This window comes from Patagioenas fasciata, chromosome 13 (genome assembly GCF_037038585.1).
Source record: "Patagioenas fasciata isolate bPatFas1 chromosome 13, bPatFas1.hap1, whole genome shotgun sequence".
In the NCBI taxonomy this organism is placed as follows: Eukaryota; Metazoa; Chordata; class Aves; order Columbiformes; family Columbidae; genus Patagioenas; species Patagioenas fasciata.
The window spans coordinates 7,931,174-7,939,495 of record NC_092532.1 but is presented as its reverse complement, the minus strand read 5'-3'; the positions used below and the strand labels follow the sequence as shown (position 1 = coordinate 7,939,495).

At 42.5% G+C, this 8,322-nt stretch overlaps 1 long non-coding RNA gene across 2 annotated transcripts in view; it reads left to right on the top strand.

The window, feature by feature from the left end:
- Positions 1 to 851: 851 nt before the first annotated feature.
- The window catches only part of LOC136107394 (uncharacterized), a 326,635-nt gene continuing 319,164 nt past the window's right edge, over positions 852 to 8,322 (top strand). For both annotated transcript variants that reach the window (XR_011741319.1, XR_011741315.1), the window contains exon 1: positions 852 to 986. This is a non-coding gene — a long non-coding RNA (uncharacterized lncRNA). The remainder of the gene's footprint in view (positions 987 to 8,322) is intronic.

Here is an 8,322-nt window from a genome sequence, read left to right as displayed (position 1 = left end):
GTGGAAAGAGAGGAGGAGGAGCAGTGAGCTCCTGCACGGGCTCCACCTTCCACGCTCACAAAGTGCCTCCTCGTGAAGTTCTTGTTTCTTGAAGATCTCTGTGTTTTCTTACACTAAACCAGATTTATAAAGAAGGAATTTCAACAACGATTTTTCTGAACGACTGAGTGGGATTTGTAGCACGTGTTCAGCTGTATCGTTACAGATTCTAGTTGAGAATGTGTTGAGTGTGAAGATGTAGTCTTGCATCTTAGAACGTGTTGCTTCTTGACAAAAGGGTAGATTTCTAAATGGAAGTCCAGAAGATGTTCCTGGCCATGGTGTGGGTTATATTTGAGGGCCCTCCCCAATTCAGAAAAACCATCTCCAACCTGAAGTGTGTTTTCATCTTGAGCTTGTTTAGCAATATTAATGAGCTTTGTGTGTGTTAGCAAAACTGGCGTCTCCCAGACTGTAATGAGCTGAGCTCCTTTAGTAAAGCTTCAAGGTTTAGGCTGGAGCTTTTAATCTAAAAAACAAACAAAACCATCCCAAAACAACAACAGCAAAAAAACAAACTAGGCCACAAATGCGTGAGAGCACAAGTGTGTGAGTGACCTGAGAAATACAGGGGAGTGCCAGGGGTGAATGTCCTGGTGCTTTGAGTTAAAGATATCTTGCCCTCAAAGTCTTGAAAGAAGAGCAGTATACCAGGACCAGGGCTTGACTTCACAAAATCTTAAGGATGGAAGTCCCCGTGCATCTCATGGGAAGCTTCGCTTTGATAAAGATTTTTTTTTTTATGTATTACTTAGCTCATTTTAGATGGTCAGCTCAAGCTAAGGATGTTGCCTTTTGCGTTACAGACCCATTTGCAGAGGAATGAGCCTCCCCTAGGGACAGGAGTGACCAGCAGCAACAAACCAAGCCGTGAGCGGTCCTTGCTGCTTGTACCCCATGAGAGAGGTGACGTGTGTGCAGGGAGAGGTGCTGAGCAGTTCCGGAAGGTGAGTGGACTGACTGTCCCATGTGCTTGTGGCTTTCCAGAGATGTTTGTCCACACCTGGGGTAGATTCTTATTGTGACGTTTAGTTGTGCACTGCACAGTGTTGTGGCAAAGCTGTGCTGGAGTGATGTACTGAACAGGGATTGTATGCCTTTCCTTGGAAGTGGCCTGTGCTTGATGTAAAACAGTGAGCCCAGGTCATTAAATCTCTTTATATTTTGGGGCAGAATGTATGGATCTGACTTGCCAGCTGTTTAAGGGTATGAGAGAGCAAACCACCTTTGCCAAAAGACACCTTGGACTCTCTGAGACTGGCAGCCAGATCTGATTCAAGAAAGGGATTCTGGACATAATTGGAAAACCGGGACAAAACTTTCTTTTGGACAAAATAGCTGAGGTTGCTTCTCAGTCTGAGAAGCCAGAAAGTAAAGCGTTTTCCTCTTGCTTTTGGTTGAAGGTCTGCAACCTCAGAGCTTCTGGAAAGCTGAACCAGAGGCGTTGACTGATAAACACTCTGAAAAATTGTGTTGCTATGTACTACTCCTTAGGGTTGTTAGTTCTGTCCAAGCTAAGCTTCTGCCTTGTCTTCTGTAAACTACTATGAGCTCTCATGTAAAAGGCCAAATGGAAAAGTCTGTTCCATGTTTTTATCCCCTACTTTATTCATAGTCTTGTTTCCCTGCTTAAACTGTCATAATATAGTGGGCCAGGAATTACAGTATTTAATGTGTCACAAACATAGGCAAGTAAAACTGCAAATAAATGGGTTCCTGTGTCAAGTTAATTTTTATCTAGTGAATTAAAGCAACTTGTGCACGTGTGACCTGTGATGAATTTCAGCCGAGGCCACAGTGCTAAAAGCAGGACCATGCAGCACCCAGTGGAGTTGCAGTCTGTGCAGTCAGAGCTGCTCTGCATTGCAGCAGGGAAGACTGAACCTTGAGATACTTAGAAGGATGCAAAATTATTTGTTTTGCTCTTTTTAGTCTAGCAGAGTAAATTATCATATGCAAGGAAAACAGCAAACAACAAATATAAGAAGTGAGATGCTTGCCTGTAGCTTTAGCAATGGATTGTCTGACACTTAAGGTGGCTCCTACAGATTGCTAAAATATTTTCTGAATTGAATACAGCTGGGGAACTGTCTGTAGGAAGATGAAAACTGGCCTGTCCCGTAGTGTCTGTATGGCTGTCATCAAACATGCTGAGAATCTCTCCCTCCTCCATGCAGCTCTTTTGAAGTGTTGAATACCTGTAAAGCTCTGAATGTGCCAGACCTGAAGGGATATAAACCAGGTGAACTATGCTATATTCAGTAAATTCTAGTAATAAGTTGAAGGTGAAACCCTGAAAGGAGCAGATGGATGCAGCCTGGCTGACCGCTGGATGCAGCGCTGCGGAGAAGCCAGGTCACAGAAATCCCGTCTCACTTAATCAATGGGAAATCGGCATCTGTGCTGCTGATTTTGTTTGTGATTCTTTGTAAAATGTAATCTTTACCATTCATTCAATGTGTTTTCTTTTCTTGTGACCACCACATAGTGTTTGTTTGATCACACTGAGACCCCATATCTTATCTGGTCTTCTAACTTTTTCCTTTTGAAAGAGATAATGGAGGAAGGGGGATCAGAGCAGTGAGGGAGAGTGATATCGTGGATAAATACCCTATTTGCATCTGCACAGTTAGTCACAGTTGAATATTCAAGCTTCTGTTATTTTCAACAGCCTTTACACTGTGAGACTGAAATTCTGTTTAATTTTTGCTGGAGCTGTAGTTCTGGCTTTTTTCTTCCAAGAAAGATACTCAAGTTGCTCCACACTGGGAGGTTTACTGAGTTCCTATGGTGCATACATGAATTAGAAACAAATAGGCTTCATTTCCTCAGGTCTTACAGGACTGTTAATGGTTAAGCCTTGCCAAGGGATTGTGTTTTCTTCCTTTACCAGTCCTCTCCCCTTCATCTAGAAGAACATTTTTACTTCATACAGTCACTAGAAAAAAAAAAGAAGTTACTTTGTAAGTGACCCTTGAGGATATTGGCTCTTGTGGCTGACCCTGGGTTAAAGGATACAGAGATAGCCCATGCCTGCTTTTTGTCAGCATTTCCACTCTACAGGAACTCCTGGAGATGCCTTGGTGGGAATACAGTGATAAAGCTGGAGCTCATTTCTCGCTTGCAGAAAGCAAAACAAAACTGAGGAAAGAATGTTTCCTGCTACTCTTTGGTCAGTCGATAAGCTTAATTGGCCAGGCCTGCCTGCTGTACATTGATTGTACCTGCTAATAAAAGAGCTATTGATTGGCACTTTATTTAGCACTGGCTTGCATGGACTATAGTTCCTACTAATGTTATTACTACATCAACCTTTTCCTGTTCCTCAGCTCTTTAGCACTATAAATTATGTCAAATGCCACCAGTGTTTTCAGTATTCTTGGACTCTAGGACAGTTTTCTTTAAGTTTTTGACCTCCTTAGTACACAATGTGTCATCTCTAATATGTGTGAGAACGTCTAATGGGATGTGGGAGGAATGTAGATGCTATATGGTTATGAAAAGGGACTGGAATTGATATGCCTACATCTTATGTTTTAATTGGACCTCAGAAATCAAAGAAATTGCTATCCCTTGACATCTATTTAATGTGACCGTGATTGGTGAGCAGTGGTGGCAGATTAATGGAGACAAATACCTATATCTGGAAACTTGCACTATCTTTGTAACCTTGCTGTTACCAGTAGAGGTCGGCCTGCAGGATCCTCTCTTTATGAGAAAGCCCCAGATAATGTAAAGATGGGGACTAGTTAAATAAACTTTAAAGACACTAAAAGCAAACAGCACCAGTGGCTCCAGGCTGTGCAAGCAAAGCAGTTGCCTGCTTTGCTACCAGTGCTGTGGCTGCCCTGAAAGCACAAGTGTGGTTGGGATGGACCTGTCCCCCTTCTAGTGAAACACAGAGCTGGTCCCGTGCCCAGCACAGGAGGGAGCTGGGTCCTCATTGGCATGAAGCGCTGCTCTTGGTCTCGGGACACAAGGGTTTTGGGGCTTGAGCAAGCGGCTGGTATTTCAGACCTGGTTTTGGTCCCCAGTCTGCCATAAAAGGCCCTGCTGCTTGGGTGAATGGTATAGTTCTTTGTGTCCCAGTAGAAGGTGAATATTGGTAGAGCCTGGTGCAGGAGGCCCTGCTGCAGCTGAGGTTCTACCTGTGCTACTCTAATATGACCCATTAGTGGGTTTCCTAAAGAAAATGTCTCAAACATTGATAAAAGTTCAGTAAAAATGAGCAAGAATGGGTGCTCAATACCAGTATGTAGTCCTTGTTTTCCATGGATGATGATAGTTAAACAAAACCTGCATGTTTTGTCTAATTTTTCAAGCTGTACATTAGTTTGGAAGGAGTTCAGTGTTTCTCTAAATTTCTTGATCAAGTTTCAGTCTTAGAGCTGGGTGGAGATTGTTGACATGGGTATTACTTAAAAGCATTAACATTATTCAATTGTGACGTTAATACCTAATTCTTTACCTCAGGTAAATCTTGCAGCTTTTTAGAAATGCTTGTAAGTATGTGCCAGTAAAGAATCAGTGGGATGAACAGCCAACACATGTATGTGGCACTCCACAAAATGAATTGTGAATTCAGCTATAAAGAAATTCAATGGTCTGTATTTTTAATGCTCTTTCACTAAGAAAAACAGTAAGAAATTGTACCAGCAACTTCTTCCAAACATCCCTTTCAAATGTAGGATTGGTGTTACCTGTTTTGCAGGAGAGTTGCAAGAAAAAATAGTTTTAATGTGTTAAATCTGAGTCCTTCTCTGGAATACTTGCATTCTTCACTGCTTTAGTTTGTAACATGACATTTAAATAGTACTTTGGAGAATCATTGAAATATACAAATACAAATATACTGATACCTACATTGCATAATGAGAAGTTCAATTTTTGAGAGAAAACAGTGCACTTTTATATGCAGATCCTTTAACTTTGTACCTCTGTTTATGTATTTCTTCTGACATCAGAGCATTTGCACTAGTGTATGCTGTAGGATATTCTTAAAACCAGCCCAGAAATTACAGCTGGAAGAGGTGTGACAGATGAGCATTGCAAACTTCAGATATAAGGTCTCTGGTAAAATGGTAGATTAGTGAAGAACTTAGTAAACCTAAAATCCAGGAGACGTGGCTACAATTGATACTCTCCCCCATGCCCATCAAATCATCTTTCAGATGAAAAAATTCTTTCTGGTTAATGAAATGTTGGAGACAAAGTGTAGCTTGTTTCCTCATATCAAAGGCTATTTCTTCTAATGTTCTAATGCTTTTAAAAGAACCTTGTATTTAAAAAGTGCTTTTTCTAAGAGAAAGTTTTAGATCTCAAAAATCTACGTGACATCCCAGAGAAAACAGCATTTTTTTCACAGCTGCAGAGGTTTAATCTGCAGAACATCAGAATGTGAGGATCATGACTGGAGGCATGAAAGCCCAGGGCCTTGGGTTTGACACAATTGTGAACTTAATGAAGCAGCACTGATCTACAGTGGTTGAGGATCTGGCTTGAGCTGCTTGTGGAGACCTGACATCCCTTGTGACTCTCAGGAGGCTTACGACTTCATTCTTCCCGCTCACTCCCATTACCATACATGCAACTTCAGTGGTTTTTGCACTATGGCATTTACTTTTTGTTATGGTGTCTGAGCTTTTATATTTTATATTTGGATATTACCCTGCATTGAAGTGCTCTCAGAGTGCATTTATGTATGGAAACACTTGTCATTCCCCCCTCATATGTTGTGAAGACCTCACTCTGATGTTCCTGCTGTACAGGCTGCAGCAGAGTGTTTCTTTTTTCCGCTGTGTGCAGGGTGCAGCGCTGCTCCCCTTGCTCCTGGGCCAGGCGTTCAGCACAGTGGGGATGCAGGTGGGCAGTTATTGAGCACCCACTGCCCTGTTAGCCTGAGCATTACACAGACCCACACTGCAACTGGGGCTCTGTGCCTCAGAGCTTTTGCATGTGAATTAAAGATAAAGCTTACTGTAATAAAAGCAAAAAAAAAAAAGGAACAGAGAACTTACGTGTGTTCACTATATATTAGTTGTGTGTGCAATTTTAAAGTGTAATTGCAGCTGTTGCTTGCTCAGCGCTTGTGCAGGGTGGCAGTGGCTGGGGCTGCTTGGGTCTCTTTGGCCCTGCTGGGCTCTCAAAAATGCCCCAGGAGCAGTAAGAACCGGTGCTGTGCAGCACAACAGGAGTTGGGCTGTTACTAGAAACTTGAGGCAGTTGTGGAAACTCTGCTGTGCCTGCACACACCATGACCTGTGGAGGTCTAAATCTGAGAGCCTGGCTCTCTTCCCCAAGGAGGGGCGGAGGCTCTCTAGGGTTACCCCCTGCCAAACTGCAACTGCCTACTCCAAATCCTGAAACAACTAAAACCAATGTTCAAATCAGGTCTATAAAATATGAATATGCACCGTGGCCAGCTATTTTAACAGGGCTGTGACTACTGCGGATAATGTGACGACCCCCTGCCCTGCACTTGTAGGAATGCTGGCACTGGGACGTGTGTAGGAAACACTCTGAGAAATACCTGTAATGACTTGGAACGGACTGTGGAATAAGATCCCTAAGGAGAAGTTAAGGAGACGAGGGTGTACCAGTAAAAGCAGCAATGTTAACCCAAAAATCAAGACCACAGAATATGAATGTGGGCTAGAAAGTGATGTCTTCTGCTGTTAGTCCTCCCTCCTGTTCTTCTATTCCAAGCTTGGCTCCTGCTGGGAAGGTTCCATTCTTTAACTGGTGTAAGTAAAAATCAGCAAGCTGATTCTATAATTATTTTTCAAGAAGCAAAATGCAGCCTTACAAGTTACCTTTGGGTATGCCAGGGTGTGTTTGAGAGTGCTTAATACCTCATGGTGCTCTCAAGGCAAGTATTAATTGCCCCATAAAACATGCTCTGTCATGTCTTGCAGCTCACCGTGCTACATGTCTGTGCGAACTTGTTTTATAGCCCTAACAGCCCACTACTGCTTCTGAGAAATGTTTTCCTTTTAATGGAGGAAAGAAAAACAACATTTAGAAGTATTAGAATGGTGACAAGGAAGAAAGAATGCTATAGAATTTCCACTGGCCAGAAAAGCTGCCACAGATTAAACACCTGTTATAAATGGGTGCACATATATTATTTTGTATTAAGGAGTCTTCTGTGTAGAGAACAAATCAACCTCCTCTAATTTGAGACGTTACCTTATACCTGGGGCAAATGTTGCCTTAATTGGAGTTGGGGCAGAAGTAGGAAGGAATGGGCAGCTGCAGCCACGTCTGGGGATCCAGCAAAGCTGTGCTTGGTGCTCCAGGACATGGCCCGGCCTTCAGAAAAGGATCTGTTATTTACCCAAGATGTCTCCATAGTAATTATGGCAACTGAAACCAACAGAGTGGATCTTAGCTATTGAGAATTTTAATTGCCTTTTCCAGGTCTTCTGTTTCCCGCTCCCACATCTCTAGGAATGAGGAGGAATAGCCCAGCAAACAGATTACAGCCTAGCCCCCCAAAATTATGCATAGCAGAACTTCACCGAGGTCAAAAAGGATTTTTTTTTTTCCTGATGTCTAATCGCAACTATGTGTCTGAGTCTGTGTCGGGCCAGGTTCCAAATAAAGGAGAGAGTATCTCTGCATATACACACTAGTAGGTGTAAAGTAGTAGTACGTGGAGGGGTGTGTGAGAACACATCCTTCTACCAGGGTTAGGTGCCTGCATTGCAGGACAAGTCTCCCTCTGTGTTGAATGGGAAGAGATGCTTTGCGCAGTCATCTGGAAGATTACTTTAGGTTTCCTTCTTCATAATTGTTTCTAGGGTTAATTTTTATGATCAGAGCAAGCTTGGTTCTTCCCTCCATTCCTTCCTGGTTTTCTTCAGAATCATCACAGTGACTAGACTTGTAGTCAACCCCAGTAAAGGGCCTGGAACTTGCTGTTTCTCTTTTAAAGGTATTAAAAATGTCCATTCCCCCCTGTGCAAGAAGTAGTTAGTACTGGATTTTTAGTACCTGCTGTGCTGTGAGCTATTACCTTTGGGATAGGGGAGCATTTTATAGCCACTTTTCACTCCGTACTGCTGGCAGAATGATTTCATGATGTGTAGAGATGTTGAAGATCCAGACCTGAGATTTGTCAATGTGTTGCCAAGTGTCTAGCATAGGCACCCAATTAAACTGTAATTTGGTTTTCTTGGTATATGCTTTGCTAAATCTGGATGATTTTTCTGCTTTTAGCTCGAAAGTGAGGAAAGATCCAAAGATATTCAAGTGACAAGTCTCTGGCAAGGAGATTAGAGT